The sequence below is a fragment of the Hypanus sabinus genome, unplaced genomic scaffold (assembly GCF_030144855.1).
Source record: "Hypanus sabinus isolate sHypSab1 unplaced genomic scaffold, sHypSab1.hap1 scaffold_488, whole genome shotgun sequence".
Lineage (NCBI taxonomy): Eukaryota > Metazoa > Chordata > Chondrichthyes > Myliobatiformes > Dasyatidae > Hypanus > Hypanus sabinus.
Window position 1 is genome coordinate 182,220 of NW_026781358.1, and position 18,797 is coordinate 201,016.

Below are 18,797 nucleotides of genomic sequence, written 5' to 3' on the forward strand. Positions count from 1 at the left end.
TCATGTATATCTGGCACTGATGGTAAAACCATACCTGTTTCTCCACCAGAAATTTCAGCTCTTTGATATGGTACCACACACGGTTTGTACTTTGTCCACTGATGAACTTGTTTGCCTATAGTTTCGTGGACCCCGCGAAAGCTTCGATTTAAAAATAGAGGTTGTTATATTCTAATCATCATGCTTTGTCCTGAAGAATTTTGAATCCAGACTGACCTGTGACTCAAAGTAGGCTCTGTTGGTTCATCTTCCCCTTTTGGTGGATTAGCACATAATTGGCCTCTTTCACAGACTCTCCCATTTTTGTACCCACTTTGCTGTCAAAATCCCATCGATTTCCTGTCTGACAAATTTAATCCTAATACATTTTATGTCCCTTTCAGTCATAAGTTTATAAGGTGAGTAACCTGTTGAATAGGCTAATGTATTCCATATTATCATCAAGGCAAAAGACAAAGCGACAAGCCACGTTTTTCCATGATGTTCCCCCACTTTTGCGATCATAGTTTTTCAATGTTTGATTCATCCTTCCACATCTTCTCTTGACTGTGGTTAACAGTGTTTATGAAATTTCTGTTAGATCCCTAAAAGACCATTAAGAAATATGTGCCTTAATCCGTTTCGTTGCCTCATTCTAGTCCCCAGCAAGTGGAATTGATACTCCGGGGTAGTCCCCAGCAGGAGAAATTCCTTTACAAAATGTATTTTTGCAGAGGCCTTTGCTGTGTCTGTAGTAACTGGGAAGCCAGGGAAACCAGGGAAACTTCGTAAAAGTATCCATTAGTACCAGAGTGTATCTGTAGCCTCCTTGAGTGGGAGCTAAGGGACTAACATAACATATCTGAAAAGCAGTCCGAAGCCCTTCAAACGGTCTAATGTGTCGAAGTGCTCCTTTATTTGTAGTTCTGTAGGAGCACATTACGCACAAATCAAATATTTATCCACAAGATGTCCACAGCATCCTTTATCTTAGGCCACCAGCCCATTTCTTTGTTCATTGCTCACCTCCTCCGGTTTTATCCACATTTCACCCATTGTGCGTATTCCATCCTCATATTATCCGACTGGAATACATCGATTCTGTATGGATTCATTGCATTTGCACCTTCCAAACCATACAATTAACGGGGTCAAAACAAAGGAGGCTTTGGCAATACAATCACACAACACCATATCTTCCGCTCTCTGAGATATTTCACCAACACTACAGAATGCTTCAACGCCATTTCTCTTATTCTAACTTTCAATGGTACGCTGATATGTCCCACTTGAATGTCCTTTGAATCCACGTTAGATAACTTTATATTGCCTCTTGCACTTTGTGTGTTTTTTTTTAATTGAGTGGTGTTGACAGTATTGCAGTGTCATTAAAAAGGTAACAGGGCGGCCTGAAAACTTTCTACTAACTAGAGTTCTTCCGGTTTCATCACACATTTTTTCACACACCCATGTTGGTGAGGGCTGATACCGTTATTGAGACTCAGCGTACAATTCCCTGGATGATGGTGCGCCACCATGTTATTATATGTTATAGGTCTTTCTGGCCCATTCAAGGGTGAACCGCCTTGCTCTGATCTTTCATGTCGCAGGATTGGACATTCTATCTTATTGTTCCCCCCGACCATAGTTGCACCAGTTAATTACCCCTCCTTTAGATCTTCCTGTTCCTAGCCCTTTTTTCCATTTCCTCTGCCCTTATTTGCCCTTTGATAGTGCGGCTGGAATGTCCCCGACACTCATTGTTCCAGATAGACTGATATTTGGCAGGCATCACCTTCCCATTAGGGAGTTTTACTGGTCTGTCTGTCTCCTTTTCCCACGCTCTGCTCATCTTCAACATCCCTGCCTCTGTATGTGTGGGTTCCATTACCGATTTAGATTCATCTTTTCTGCGAGACGCAGCTCTCTTCAACTAGCTATTTCAGATTTTTGTGCTCTTAAACGGTCTGGCTCTAATGCTGTTCATACTCACCCTGGAACACAGTCCATTAACTTGACGCCAATGCAATGTGATGTTAATCTCTTCTGTGGTACCTTCTGACTAGTGCAGCTACCGTGCCGCTTTGTCATGACCCATAGCAATCGTCATTGCGTTCATCAAACCGTTCTGCGTTCTCCCATCATGTCGTTGTATATCTCGTAAAGCTGAGTGTATATTTGGATGCAAACACATTATAGTGAACTTCCTTTCCTCAGAGTCATCTAGGCCTTGTATTGCTCTCTGATGGTTGGTAGATCGGAAAAGCTCTCAAGGATCGTCTCGAGCACACATGTCCCGATATATTCCGCAAAATCCGTAAGCTGCCGTACTCCTAACGGTGTGGTTTGATTTGCTCCCCCTACTGTCACCTCTCTGACATTAGATCGATAGTAGCATCCCCAGCAGTTTTCCCTTAAAAGCCAAACTCCTCATATTGCGGCCATTTTCACAACAGTTATTTCTGAAGGTATCCACTCCAATTACACGAATCCAAGTCCTTTGGACTTGCAGAGTTTCCAGAATCCATCATGCTGAATTAGAAACCGCTAGCGACCCAACTCTGAATCGCTCTGCACCTGAGTCCCTCACTGAACGAAGAGATTATATCCTCGAACCCACATAGGGACGTAAATTCTAAATCACACATTGTTAAGGTACGTTAAGGTACGGAGAATCTGCATTTTCCGACAAATAACTTTGATTGTCTCAACCTTGGGTCAAAAACTCTCTACCTGTGTGCAGCCTACAAGAATCCTTGACTCTATGACCAGACACTGATGAGAAAAGTATTACCCGATCTGACCATGAACTCATCTCCACCTGCAAATCGTCAGGCTATGTCCCCAGGTTCTAGTCTCATCTACAAGTGTAAACGACTTCATTGTCTTTATCTTATCTATTGGTTTCATTGTTTGATATGTTTGTAGGGCTTCTAACTCCAGACCACAGCCTTCAAAAGAAACCTTAAAAGGAAGAAAAAGAGATACTAAAGATAGAAATAGAGCTGTTCCTGAAAATGCAAGCAAGGCAGTCTCTGTTGGGCACCATCATCGTCAACTCTGCCCTCCGATATCAGACTAAAGGAATACACTTTCAACCCACCGCTGAGGCATTATAACTATAGTTACCGATTGGAAGTGAGTGTAACAGAGTTCCCAGGGCAGTCCAGATCTGTTACTGCAACGGTGGTAATGGTGATTATTGAGCCTGATATTATGCAGCAAATCGTTCACTTAGTCTCAGTCCTATCTTTGGTCAGTGATTAAGACGTTAGAGATTTCGTCACGTGCTGACGTCATGATTTCAATATACTGAATTCTAACTTGCGGACCGTACATAACTCCAATTGTTCCTCTGTTATAGACTCGAAAGGATTTCTTAAATATTGTATTATTCTAATCATGGATTATTTGTTATCTGTCAGCATGTCATGCTCTGCGATAGTTTAATGTGTGAAGGCACTGAGAATGTGAAATACTGCATAAGATCTGGCCATTTGTGAGTTCAGTTCAATGAGAAACAGAGGTAATGCGTGCGCGAATCAACGGAAGGCTAGTCTTGCGACTGTCAGGATTGTATTTAAATGATATTTGAATTGATCCTTTCTTTCAAAATAGAATCTAACTGCCTGCTTATGTCTGCGTCATTGGTTGAAACAAATTTCCAGGAACGTGTGAGTATCATAGTCTGCTTCTTTCTTCGACATGTATAAAGTCTTAGTGCACGGGGTCCACAATCACCTACATCTGGTTTCCTTTGGTTCTTTAGAATATTTGACAAGGATTTTCAGTCTAGGATAGAGACCAGTCACCGACAACAGTTTTGAAGGAAGGAACGTCAAGCTTAGATTTTTGTTTTGCCTTACCTGCGTATTTAGATTGTGTTCTGTTGTTTGTTTGCTTTGGTGTTGATTTCCGAGTGAGACACGGATTCCACACTGACTAGTGTAATCAAGGATAACGTGAACGATATACCAGTAATAATAATCTATTCTAGTTAGGATAAAACCGCTGTTGAAAGGTATATTTATATTAAGACAAATTCGTATCTACTTGAATTGGGAATTTGAAATTTGCATTCTGGGAGACTGGTTTGTTTCGAGAGCGCAAACGGTTGCTGCTGAATAATTTGAAATGCTGGTTCTGAGTTGCACGCTTCTATTGGAAAATGTTGTTTTGAATGCAAACGTAGCATTTGCCCTGTAATGAAAAAAACAGGATTTCAGTTTGAAGAGCGTGGAATTTCAGTCTGGATACAGTTTTTTTTTTTGCTTTCATCATCAGTCCTAACTCAGTAAGTTATCAAAGTGCTGCAGGACGGTCACGTTAATCACGGTCTCTCAGAACACTGTAAAATGCAGAGTCTAGATATAGTAGTAGAGTGGACCAAAGATTATACCTTCCTTGTGGAACATCTCCACCCACTGCCGAATCGGCCTTCCCTTGGTTAGCCAGTTCTGAACCTATGCAGCCAGGTTCCCCCTAGATCCCAGGCCAAATGACGGACTGAATGCGTGCAACATAGAGAACACAGTCAAACACCATAATAACTAAAATACCTCAGATAGACTGTTCTAACTTCATCTGCCTACTGTTCACTTTTTCATGGAATTGATTCTGGCTCATAAGGGACGACCTGCCCTCAGAAAACTATGCTGACACTCCGCAACCAGGAGACGCTTCTCCAGAGGCTCATAAATTATGTCTCTAAGAAACCTTTCCAATAACTGTCCCACTACTGACCGAAAACTCACTGGCCTGTAATTCTCAGGACTGCATTCTATTTAATGAATAAAGAAACAAGACTTGTCATTCTCTGTGGCCAGTGTTGGCGCAAATGCCATGTCTAAAAGCCCAGCTGAAATTTCGCTCGCTTTCTATAAGTACCTGGATTACATCCTTTCTTGTACCGAGGAAAGATTTATTTTAAAGTTTTCCCAATTTGCAGCTCGTAATTCTAAGCGTTGCATGGATTCATCAATGTTGCACTCACTGGGAAATATCGAAGTAAAGTATCATTAAGAGCCTTCAATGTCTCCTTGCATTCCAAACATACGCTTGCACTTTTGTCGTTGATCTCTCCCACTCTCATCCCTCTGTTTTCCACCTACCTTAATGCGGCTCTCCGAGGCCTTCTCGTGTCCCTTTCTAACAATACTAAGTCCATTGTTAATTCCCTCCTGGCTACAAAGTGACTTTTATAGCCCTGACTGATCCTTTCTTCCAAAACCTTTAGTATATTTATTTCTTCTTCTTGATGAGGTGTTTCATATCTTTTATCAACCAGGGTTACGTTGCACAGTCATCCATGACAGTCATCCATTCGCCTCCCGTATGGAAGTAGCCTATACTGAATACAGTTTTGTGCTCCATTAACAATCTCCACATTTCTGTTGTGGATTTGAGGGGCACATCACTTCCCAAATTCGCCTACCAAGATCCTACATAATAGTATCCATTAAGTGTAATCCATGCTAACTGATCCAGTGTGAGGTATTAGTAAATGTGGAATAGCTGTGCTCTATCGTTCTGAAATACTGACCCGCGGGGAGATCTGTTAACTGGCCCATTTCACTTTCCAGTACTAGTTCTCGGAAGGATTGTTCGCTCGACCGCCAGCCCGTTTATTGTGCCAGGACTCCTTCCTGGACACAACTGAGAGACTCTCTCACGTCTAAACCTTTTTAACCCGAGGAAGTTCCCATGAAGTTGCCTGTGACAACAGCCGTGTTAATATGGCAGCTGTGCAAAATCTATCTCCCGATCTGTCACTGTCTCTGTGCGCTGTTTCCGTTTTGTGACGGGAGCTCTGTACAGAATACTATCAAACGAGTGTTTGTTCACTTCCTATTGCGTAGTTCTACTCACAGTCGATTAACGTACAATCCCATAACAGTGTCCTCCCTTTCTGCAGCTGTGATACTGTCGCACTCTCCCTGTATTTAAAACGTTTTCCCTTTATTTTCTTTTGCCCGACTACGGGTATTTTGAAACATCGCACCCCGAAGAGTCCGGAAGCTATTCCTCCCCTTGTGATTGAATTGAATTAATATAACACATTTAGGAATAAAAACCTTTTGGTTATGTCTTGGTCTAAATGTGTAATTTGCACTCACAGCAATTTATAACAAATAGAACAGTCAATGTAACACGGAAAAAGAACATTCAAATCAGCGTGAGTTAATCATTTTGGTAGCCTGGCAGATGAAGTTGTCCTGCAGCCTGCTCGTCCTGCCTTTTATTCTGCCGTACCGTTTCACGGATGATTATGAATTCTCTGCGACAGTTTGGAAATCATTCATTTCAGGATGACCAGGCACATGACTGTTTGATTTTATGACATGTTGCCAAACCTACTGATGTAATCTAAAACTCTGCTGAATACCAATTATTACACAATTATCTACACAGATGGCCATTTAACGTAAACACATACTTCATTCCATACTTCAGCTCTTGTCTGAATTTCCTCTGTGTCAGTGTATAGATACAAGTATTGGTGCACATACTGAGAGTTTGCAACATGACTCCAATTTGCTGTAGTATGTATACCGGGGAACTCAAATATCTGTCCTGGTAAAAATAATTTTCCAATTGCCATTTTAGAGAATGAGCTAGATAGGGTATCCAAAATAATATGAAATTAGTAGAAATTGCAAACAATAACATCATCGATTTTCTGCGGTTTTCTACCTCGGTATCTTTCTGATTATCACTGCTCTGCCGAAGCCCTCTGCGGACTCTGTTTGCCGCAATTATATGCCTGACTGTTAACCCATTGAAGACAAGAATTAAGCCGATTGGTAGCAAAGGTGTAACAATGCTATCCAACATTTCGTATCCTTTCCACACGGGTAAAGTAGCATATTCTTGTGAGAATGCGCAACGCCACGGTACGTTGTCAATAATGACGTAAGGTTCAACAGCAAAGTAATACGGGAGACATTTCCCGCAGCTCAGTATAACCACTGTCACCATAACCACCGTTGCTGTTCTCTCAGTGCAGTATCGTTCCCCGATCTTTCGACAACATATTGCGATGAAACGATCGAAGGTAAAACTGACTGTAAACCAAACAGAACAGTCTCTCGTGATAACAAATAATTCAAGTATCAGAGCGCATACAGGAGTGATGAGCAGAGATCTGGAATAAATGTAGATATTGTTGGTCTGTTCCAGTAAAGCATGAACGATAATCACCATCATATCCGCTGTTGCCATCCCAACCAGGTAACGGGTGATGCATTTGGAGAGTCCGCATTTTCCCCGTGGTAGGATCACAATCGCTGTTAAATTAACTACAAGAAATTTGGAGATTGATAAAATAAACAACACAGAGTTATCCTTTGCTGCATTTGTCTGAAGTCCCATCATTTATCCTATGATTTTTTTTTTTTGTAAGTGAAAACAAGAAATCTAATTTGTGCGGATTCTGCCCGTGCACTCTGGCTGGATAATAATAGACAGAATGAGCAGTGGGTTGGCGACTTTCCAATAGATTAGAGCCCGGCCTTTGATTTTCACGTCTCACGTACCAGTGAAGGTCGATCGCTTCACATGCACCACCATCTTCATTATTTGCGGTGAAGTAACTGGAAGGATTAATTGTAGTGAAATCATGAGATTTAATGCGTAAGTTATAAGTTACTGGTTATGTTTATTCGACTGGGGGTCAGTTGAAACAACGTTGGATCAGGAAAAGCGACCACTGTCGGTTGAGAAAGCCGAGCAAGTGAAACTATAGATCTATGGTAATATCAGCAACAACGCAATTGACAAAGCGAAATAAAAGCATCAAGCGGAAAAAATAAAATGGAATCTGAATAAGAAACTATCATGTGCTTCAGTCTTCAATTCTGGAAACAAATTTCAGACGAAAATAGCATCTGCGCTCAGTAGAAGTCCAAAAAGTGCGGCGGAACAAAAGCAAAATGACGATGAGAGCATACACCGAGTTACCAGCTTCAGTACCTTACCAGGGATACCGATCGCTACAATTGTAGGATAGAAAACGCTCGCGATGTAGTAAACCGCTGGAGATCCCATATTCCGGTAGAGGCAGCGTTCAGTTGTACGGAACGATCCAACTGCTCACTGGTGTTACAGAGTTATATCGAAGTGAGAGCAATTCCACTGAGGCAATTAGTGTGGATATGATGCCTGTCGCATGAGTGACAAGCAGCTGCAAAAATAGTTAATAAAAGTGTATTTCTGACTCTATTACATAACAATAATTCCCATCCCCAAGTGATGTTACAAGCTGTTAACTTTTAAACAAAAGATAATATGAATGTTGCCAATGCACTTTCCAAGACAGCTGACGTCAGCTGCTGAAATGGGCCACTTTATGAGAAGTGTTGTTTCTAACATAGACAGTCATCGTGAACAATCAACATGGACAATCAACTTCAAACAAAATGATTTTGTCCCTTCCAGCAACCGCATTTGCTTCTGACATTCAGGGCGGGACAATCGCTTGTCAGGGGAAATGTGGCACATTTTATTGTGAGGAAAGATAGGATCATTTTTTCTGTCGCTTATTTTCGTCATTTCAAGTCATTTGAATGACGAAAGTCAGAGTATCACCTGATGACATGCATCAAAATAAAACACTTTGTACGTATGTTCTTCTGAGCAGAAAAAAGAGATCGAAGTAATATTCCAGGGACCTTTCTAAGAAGAAGTTACGCACCCACGCGAATTCAGATACGCCTTCAGGACGGTTTTATGAACGTTCTTTTCTGGAAAGCAGAGAGTCGATAGTTGATTCTTTGACTCTGAGAAGTCAACAGCGGGGATTCGTGTTAGTCCGGTTGTTAATTATCATGTATGCTAATGACTTTGATGTCAATGTAGATATCTGAGTCAGAATAATGTTATGACAACTCCTCGGTTGGGAGCACTGTTCCAGCCGGGAACTCTATCCAAGCTTGTTGCTTGATGTGACTGGCTAGGAAACGGGCTGAAAATAGCAGGTGGCATTTAATACCCGCAAGTGTGAGATAATCTGCGTCGTGCGGAACGGTACAACAGATTTCGAAGCAAGTATTCAATGTGTAGACTATAGTGCGCTGCATTTAAAAAAGAGACCTGGCGATAGAGATCGATAATTAAAGCAGATCTGCGTCACGGGCATGTCGGCTTGTATTGAGTTCTGAACCCATTGGCCTTCACAATTAGATCACTGAGTACACGAGTCGGGACGTTATGTTGAATCTGCATAACACGTTGGTGAGGCCACAGACAGAATATTGTGGACGCCTCTGTCCACCTACTTACAGTTTTGTAATTTCAGTAAGCTTCAATAATTTGCAAGGAAGTGTTCAGGAAATAAACAGGGTGAATGCAGGCAGGTTTTCCCCATCCAGGGTCAATACTACAGACACTATAGAGAGGGTGTGTGGATACTAGAGAGGCAGTGCAGATGAGATTTACAAGGATGTTTCCTGGATTGGAGGGCGTACCTTAGGCGAACAGGCTGTGTGTACTTTGCCTTTTCTCCATGTAGTAACGGAGGATCAGAGGTGATCTGAAAGAGTTGTATAAGATGATGAGAGGCATTGATCGTGTGCATAGTCAGAGGTTATTTTTATTTCCTCAGGGCTGAAACGGCTAACACAAGGGGGTATAGTTTTAAGGTGCTTGGAGATAGGTAAAGGGAATATACCTGGGGTATGTTTTTCACAAAGAGAGTGGTGTGTGCAAGGAATTCCCTGCGCTGCGGCGCTGGTAATACCGGATAAAATTGTGTCTTTAAAGAGCCTTTTAGACATGTACATGGAACTTACTAAAATAGAGGGCGAGGCGCTCTGCAAAGTCTAGGGATTTTCTAGATTGGGTTACATATTCGCCACAGAACTGCGGACCGAATGGCCGTTAATATGTTGTAAATTTCTATGTTCTATGTTTATCCTTTGATTGAATCTACAACTAGAGCTCATGGGTCTGGGGAGAACGTTAAAATATGCAAGATGTCTATGTAGTTACTCACTCCGAGGGTCGAGAGCGTGTGGAAGGAACTGCAAGCCGAACTGGAAGATTCGGATTCAATTGTATCATTTCAGTTAAGCTTGTGTAGGTACGTGGATGAGAGAGAGCGGAGGATGCAGACAAATAGGGCACAGCGGAAGATCATAGAGGGATGAGCTCGATGAACACAAGATCCTACTTCTCTGTAGTAATAATCTGTGACTTCATGACTATCTCTGTTCCATTTCTCCATTCAGTGCCTTCTCATTATCCACCTCGACACCAGTTTCGTATGTGCAGAACAGAGGGTGTGTTCAAACTCACCTTTCAATTTCATTTTCTTTTGCTTTTGTGGTACAGACTTCGTGTCATTTTTGGAACTCGGACCGATGGGCGGTCCGCGGATTATTGGAAGATCGAAGTCTCAGCATTCGACATCCAGTGTGGAACTTGTAGCAATGTGTAGCCCTCGGTTGTAGCCTGGAGAAAGCCTCGCGTGTGTATCTATTGTGTAACTGGTGTCTATGTGCGGCCCACGGCTCACTGGAGGATGGTTCGCCTCTCTGTATCCATCGTGGAACTAGTATCGATGTGTGATGTGCAGGACTGTTATTATCAACGTGGGCTGACTCGCCTCTCTGTACCCATTGTGGAACTGGTATCGATGCGCGATGTGCGGGACTGTTATCATCACCTTGGGCTCACTCACTACTCTGTATCCATCGTGGACCTGGTATCGATGTGTGATCTGTGGTTCTAAATGATGCGTGGTTCTCGGCTTATTTTAGATGATCTCAGCGCTGATCAAACGCTCTTCCACATCCACACTTTGAATACGATGGGGCTGACTGCGCTATCCTCACCGTGTGGTTCACCTTTTCTTTTATTTTTTTTTCATCAGTAGTTCGGAAACAGCTGCCATTTGTTGCGACAGCAATTCACTTCAATTCCAACTCCGCCATTTTATTGTCAACTGTGCCAGTAATCAATTCATCCATTTCATTCATCAATACATCGACGCTCGTATCGGTTGGATTTGTTGATTTCTGTGATATTTGTGTTCTGACCAAGGCGTCATTTGTTATCTATCTCCAGTTGCGCCACCGATGGCAATGATTTTTAGGATTGCAGCCTTTCAAGTAGCGAACGGCAAGACGGGGTGAAGAACAGTGACGGACGGAGATGTATTTCTTGGCAAAGCAGGTTTCTGACCCTCACGGGGACTCTGAGGTGATGATTTTTCCCGGCAAATGTGGTCAATGCTCAGACGCTGGAGGTGCTGCCTGGACGAGCACTGTCCACGTACACACTGCAGAATGAAATGTGATGAAGCGGAGTCCTCAATGGATGGCATTAACATTCCATCAGACTCTTGTTCCGTGTCATCCGTGGATACAAAGTAGGACATGTTAGAAGACATGTTTAGTTACGAAGGAGGCGTGCTGAAGGTGTGTTAGGTAACAACATGAAGATCTTTTTTTTTTTTTTCTCCAGCTATAAGAAGCATGTGGAAACCATAGAAAATGTACAGAGGAGATTTACAAAGTTGTTTCCTGGATTAAGGAGCATGCCTGAAGAGAATAGGTTAAATGAACTCGGCCTTTTTTCTGTGAAGCGGCTGAGGAAGAGCGGTGATCTGATCGTGGTGTATGGAATAGTGATCATGTGGATAGCCAGATGCTTTTTCCCCAGGACTGAATTGGCTAGCACGAGAGGGCACAGGTGCTTGGCAGTAGGTACTGAGGAGATGTCAGCGGTAAGTTTTTTTTTCCACAGTGATGGTGATTGGGCTGCCGGCAATGGTGGTGGAGGCTGATACGGTAGGGTGTTTTCAGAGATTCCTGGACAGGTACATGGAGCTTAGAAAAATAGAGAATTATAAGTAACTCCAGGTAATTTCCAAGGTAAGGACATGTTCGGTACAGCATTGTGGGACGAAGACTCTGTATTGTCCTGTAGGTTTTCTATGTTTCTATGACGCTGGAGGAAGGTAAATTCTCCAGAAAGTGAGACATTGATATCAAGAAATATTCATCCGGTGATAATTATTTCAGGGTCGTTTAGTCGATCAAAGGTCAGGCAAATGGTTGCAAAATCCAAAAATGAAAACGGCAAAATAATGATAATTACTATCTTAATTCAATGAGAATGCAGGACACTGCACGAAATTTCAAGCTTGTGAGGATGGTAGATGTGGATGTTCAATTGGAGTTGTCTAAGGACACAGGTCTATTTACTTGCCAGAAAGTGTAGTTCTGCCAAACAAGCTACAATATTCCAAATGGCATCTCTCCTGTCATTCTCATCCTGAAAATGCTGTTTTTGTACTGTTCCAATAAAAATCGCAAACATTTATTGAATATCATCAAATCCAACTAACGGCTCCCATCTTCAGGAACACATATACAGTAAACTTATATTACGAAAGATATGTCACATCTGGAATATTCCAGTTAGCGAACAATTTCCTTCCACGCCGCTCTGCCATATTGGGAAATCGTGTACGAGGCAAGTTTCAACAGTGGATTGCCACTGCCTTTGGCCGGGTGAGTTTTTTTTTAAGAGATCAACATCTCTCTTAACCCAGCAAAGATGGAGAGCGTGCAAGGGTGTCGGCTGGATTCAAATCGGGACCTCTCGACCCGAAGTCCAGCACTGATGCCACTACGCCACCAGCGAGCTAACTGTTTATTACATTTTAGAATGAAAGTCTTGGAGATTTTATTTTGTCACGAAACTTGAGCTGCTAATTTGAGACATGTTAATAAATAATAACTTTCATAGCGTGTGCAACGTGTACCTAATAGGTATCAAATCTGATCTTTGCCAGTGCACAATGAATCTCTGTTAATGACAGGGAATGTTTTTAAGCGGTTAAAATGTAAAATATGTATATGTGTTCCTAAAGGTAGAATGACAGTAATTGTATTCACAGGGAGATACGATTTGGAATTTTGTAGCAGAGTTGGCAGAACAACACTTTCTAGCAAGTAAATAGCCCTGTGTCCTTGGATAACTCCAACTGAAAATCCTGATCAACCATCCTCAATGCGCTTGAAATTTGGTTCAGTTTCCTACATTCTCATATAATTCCGGTCGTAATCATCATTATTTTGCAGATTTCCTTGTTTGGTTTTGCACAATATACATTTACTTCATATTACCCGCTTAAAAAAAAACTCCGTCATTAACAGGGAGTCATTGTACCCCGCTAAAGATCAGATGTGATACTTATTTAGTGCACCTGGAAGTGGCGAGAGAGAATCAATAGGAAGTGGAGGGACCACTTCGACCAACTAAGTGAGTATGTTTATGGAAAGAGATACCGAGGAAATGTTTGAGGTATACACTTTCCCAACATTTAAAATGTAATTAGACAGTCAATAGATAGAAAGGCTTTATAGAAAGGCCTGAGCCAAAATCACAGCAACGGAGCAGATTCAGCGTGGAACAATAACTTCCATAACAGACTACAAAATAATACAACAGTATAACATCAGAAGCCACAGCAAAACGACAAGCGGAATTAAAAGCCTTTTGCAACAAGATAAACGTAACACCAGAAGCAAATGAGGATATCTTAGTTGGTAGTATCCGCTTGGGTCGCCGTTTCTACGTCTGTTCACTAAGTATATTTCCTTTAGGAATTGGAACATTAATACCTTCTGGGATTTTGCACCTGAGTTGTGCTTTATTTTAGATTTCGTGCACTTGCTGTAATTGGATTTCTATCATATTTCATGGAGGGCAAATTATGCAATATCACAATGTTTACAAATATTTTGCTTGTCAATATTTAGAAGGTCAGTTCGAAGCACGGGACAGATGCGTCTGGATAAAACCTGTCCTCTCACCCTACATCTTTGCACCCAAGGAAGCAGCATCAATTTCCATACTCCGAAACGTTTTGTACAACTGTAGTGTGAGGTCATGTACGGGTTCTGTTGTAAAGAAAATATTTTAAAATCCATTTATTTTTCCTTTCTGATTAAACAGATGCATGAATTAACTCACCGTGGAAGTGTTGAACTCCGTAAAGAGCAATTTTTTTTCAGGATGGCATGCAATTTACTCATTATCCACAGAAAGTAATTCAGGGAAAGATAGATTGTAAAGATTACCTATCGGCCATTCCGTGATCTAACCAATTGAATACTGGAGGGGAATCACTTGCCGACAGCTAATCGCGCCAAAGCACATTTATGCAAACGCCAGGCTTTTGTTACCCATTTTTAGACATAACTGTTAAACACGAATGTGATGTTTGACAAATTTCCTCTTTTCTTTAAAAGATCGTAATAGAAAAATAAACGACATATAGCGTTCTTCCTTTAATTACAATTTTCCTCGGCGTGATCTAATCTGCCATGTTACGCTTTCATACATGTTCTGTGATGTTTTGTGTGTCATTCAAAAATATTTAATATCATGAGCATTTATCATTACAGATTTGGCTCCGCTACTGTTCAAATCAAGGGTTAAGATTTCATGTCATTTCATGGAATATAATGAACGTCATTTCAAGAGTGGCTGTTAAAGAACCGGGAAGATGTCTTCTCGAATTAACATGATTGCCGTTTAATCTGTCAGGAAATGTAGAGGAGGCCTGAGCCAAAATCACAGCAACGGAGCAGATTCAGCGTGGAACAATAACTTCCATAACAGACTACAAAATAATACAACAGTATAACATCAGAAGCCACAGCAAAACGACAAGCGGAATTAAAAGCCTTTTGCAACAAGATAAACGTAAGCAGGTCGAGTGAAAGCCAAAACACACTGGTTGAAGCGGATTGGTCTGATGAGTGAACAAAGATTGTGGTTGAGATGGGTCCGTTAGAACTTATTCATGAATAATTGATCCAAGATGCTGTACGAAAGAGGACATTGCTTACTAAAAGCTCATTAATCATTTACTTACCAACAGCAAGAAATGTGACGATCGTTACAACAGTAAGTCAGACGCTGATATCCTTGGAGATCATTCCTTCTCTGATGTATTTCAAACTCTGTCAATAAATTGGAATATTTCATGGGGTTTTGAAATTAATCTGCTTGTCATTTTCTGAAAATAATTTGCCGCGTTTCCGCGTCTAAAAGTTATCTTTCGCATTTGTGTGCATTTGTTTTAATGTTTCCTTGTAAAGGATGAAGTTTAGGCCAGAACATCGCAAAAAGGAACTGCGGAATTACCGGAATGTGACTTCTCGTGACCTGGACATTTTGAGCTGAAAACAATACATAGTATTACTGTTCACTCTATCGGGCACTTTCATGTTACTTAATATGACAGCATCTGAGAAATATTTTATCCCCTTCTTCCCCAGGAATTCAGGTCTCGACCATAATTCCCCCGGAAATCGGAAACATTCTGAAGCACATCATTTCCTCTGTAAACCTCGTTATTTCAGCGTTTATCCACATTAATTTCAGAGAAGAGCCAAATAACATGATAATGTTTCCATGCAGGATTATTCTGACATTGACCATGAAAAATGTAATTCACACTAGGTCGTCGTGTCTTTTGTAGTGTTCGGTACCATCTCATGAGTCTGTTACAACTTGCAGCATTGTATCAGAAATCCCGATTCTTATGCAGACAAGAGGAGTGACATCGAAACAAGGTGATTAATTGCACAATCTGTGTATTGCATCGAGTGATTATTCTGATTTTAATGTAACAGGGAAAAAAATCAACGAGCAAAATCGAAGGAAAATGAGCATCAAATTCTTGTTCTTCGCAGACAGCGACAGTAACAGAATCGTACGCCAAAGGATGAGAGGCAGAACAAAATTTAGAAACCCGAACGCATCCCACTATTGCACCTCACACGCACAAGCAGAACTCTCCACAATTCGGTAAGAGCGTAACAGACATTTAGCACAACGACTCAGGTTCCATAGCTTGCTGGATAACGGACCAAATGTCCTGACTACATCTCGTTGCGTGGCATTAATCAAGTATGAAATTCGACAAACATCAACGCACTACCGCGTGCGGTTTCAGCTTACATCCATGGCTGAATCCAAAGAAGAACATTGGCCCTAACGGCGATTGATTTGCTGCATTTTCGGAAACTGCTTTATTTCTATGTTTTACATCTCCCTTTTTCCCATTTCAAGGTTCTTTTGAAGAGCCTGAGCTGAGGTTACAAGCTGACTTCGTGTCTTGGCGGAAATGGGATCGGCCCTCGTGGCCTCACCACCGGCCGCTTTTCGATAAACAAGAAATGTGGCCCGTAAGAGTAGCGTGCATTCCGGGTTCCGGATTTTCGTGGCCCTGGAGGTGAGCCGATGAAAGGCCGGTGCTGCCGCCGCCTGATGCGTCGTCGATGCAAGATCATACGTAGCGAGCTGGCTTCAGGCTGCTTGCCTAGAGACCATAGTCCTTTGGACACAGATCTCGGAAGAAGCAACGCAAGACTCTTTTCTGTTATGTTGAATAGTGGGCGAACGAGTAGTGTTAGAGGTACTGCAAGGTTCTGTCTTTCTTGATGCTTTGCTGCAGGCCTGAGTGCTCGGTGGTGGGTGACGATGCTTTATTTTTTAGTTGGGGTGGTTACTTTGCTGTTGAATGGGAGAGCGGGGCTAGGGAGAGGGGTACTTTCACGTTCTAACAACATTCTTTGGGGCACTTTTCTCTTTTCCTTTATGTTTGCGAATAATTTCAGGATGTATACATTGCTCTGACATTAAATGCACCTGTTCAAACATATTGTTTCTAATCTGCAGTGAATTCAGATGCGTTCTTCTGTATCTTTCTCACAAAGGAAAGCCTCAACACAGCAAGCAATCCTTAAAGCCTTCAGTGGACAGTTTTGAAAGGAGCTATACTCTTTCTATATTTAAACAAAACACGACGCTACGTTCCAGCGTGATGACATCAATGATCTTTCCAATTATACCAACAAGTCCACAGTCTCTAATTATAACACATTCCAAAAACAAACAAACAACATTTCTACGGCTCTCCTGTCTGTATTCCTTCCGGTCTACCATTTCGTTTGCATAAAGTCGACCTTCAGGAATTCACAAAATATCACCAGGTTTTGGGGAAATATCTGTCTGATCAGATTCCAAGTTCTTCCAATGATGACGTATTACAGTACAGAAACAACCATTTCGATTTATCCTATCTTCTACCCACGGAGATTTAGAAACCGCTCTAAATTCACCCGCCAGCCCCAGTTACACCAGGGAAGGTAGCCGCAGCCCACTCAATCTCTAATAAACCCCAGTCACGGCAACAATCTTGTCTACACCGTCCGTAAGCAAATCAGAGCTCAAGTGGAGAGTCATATAACGAGTACCTGCGATATGCTACTCGTATACCACTTGTTGTGGCAAGCTTTCTCGATGAGCTTCACCTCTGGGACTCTGGACAAACATCGGCAGTTGAATTCAATTGCCCTGTTCTGGCAGAAATGCTTCTGTCTGTCAGACGGACCGGATGCAGGTGCTTCAAGTGCTGCAAGTGCATGTCGTCTTGTCTTCCAGCTGTGGGTGATGTCTGCGAATCAATGAACATCTTCTGGAGTGTTGAGAGTCCTGCTTACCGGCGGTGAAATAACGCGAGAGTTTATCAGAGGATGGTATGAGCGGATTGACATACTCCCTTGGTATACGTTCATAACCGTTCTCCCTGATGCTCAACATTACCACGGTGTTGAGGTCACACAGCTCAATCTCCGTCTACCTCGACGTCCAGTCCATTTGCTTTCAATTTTCGATACCAATATTGCGACATGTATTGCCGTGAGGTTACTGATCAGAATCAGTGTGTTGACACTTGCTGCCCCGACTCTACCACCATCACGCTCCAACCACCCCCTCCCCGGCACAAGGTCACTGGGTTCACACATTATGTATTTGCTCACACTCCATATCTTAAAATTAAAGAATATTTTTACCCAAATTCCACCAACATGTCACCCTTGTGATAATGCGACACTCAACATGGTCCATGTTTATATGAAAAAAGCGGTGCTTGAAAGGCCACCCTATATACTCATCTCTGCCTATCTGACTTCTCCATAATATTAGTCGCAATATACCGGGCGCTGCTGGAAGTGGAGGAATCAGTCACGAGGATCATGACTGTATGGCCTAATGAGGTAATCAGTATTCCTCAGGATTGTGTTGCACGGACTAACTAGCACAAGCACAAGAAGGCCGACACAAGCAGTAAAGGTACAGACCTAGTGTAAAATGCCTTACCTGTCACCTACTGCATCAGTAAATTTGCCGACGGCAGTGCTACCCCAAGCATGGTCATCGTATGTCCGAGGCAGAAACTCTGGCTGAACTCAGAGCTACGCTTATACTCAAAACCTTGGATGCTGTCTTCAAGTCTGGCTACAAAAAAAAAAAAAATAGCAACAACAACAACAACAACAACAACAACAACAAAGCTCTCAGAATAGCCAAAAAGAAAGAGAGCTCATCACAAGGACAAAAATAATATCCCGGCATATAAAAAAAAAACACTAGCACAGCGTTCTGGTAACGATATATAACTGGACATTATGGACATTATTGGGTTCGAGGAAACATAGCGCTGACACTATACTATGGCTGTACTATAGATCTGCATCCTTACTATTGCTATTTATGCTATTTATTGTCGAAATCTCTTCGTTGCAGAGTCGGGCCAGCTGTGGTAATGATCTATTCCCTTACAGTATGGTGCTGACCAATCCTTGGTTTGGTGCCAGATATTTTGAAGGTTTGTGTCAACACAATACTAGGTTGGTGCTGCAACAGTCTGTGCCTTTACAATATCATGATGAATATGTTTATTAGATACAGATACAACTCAAAACTCGGATTGTACAGATCTGGGTCCTCAG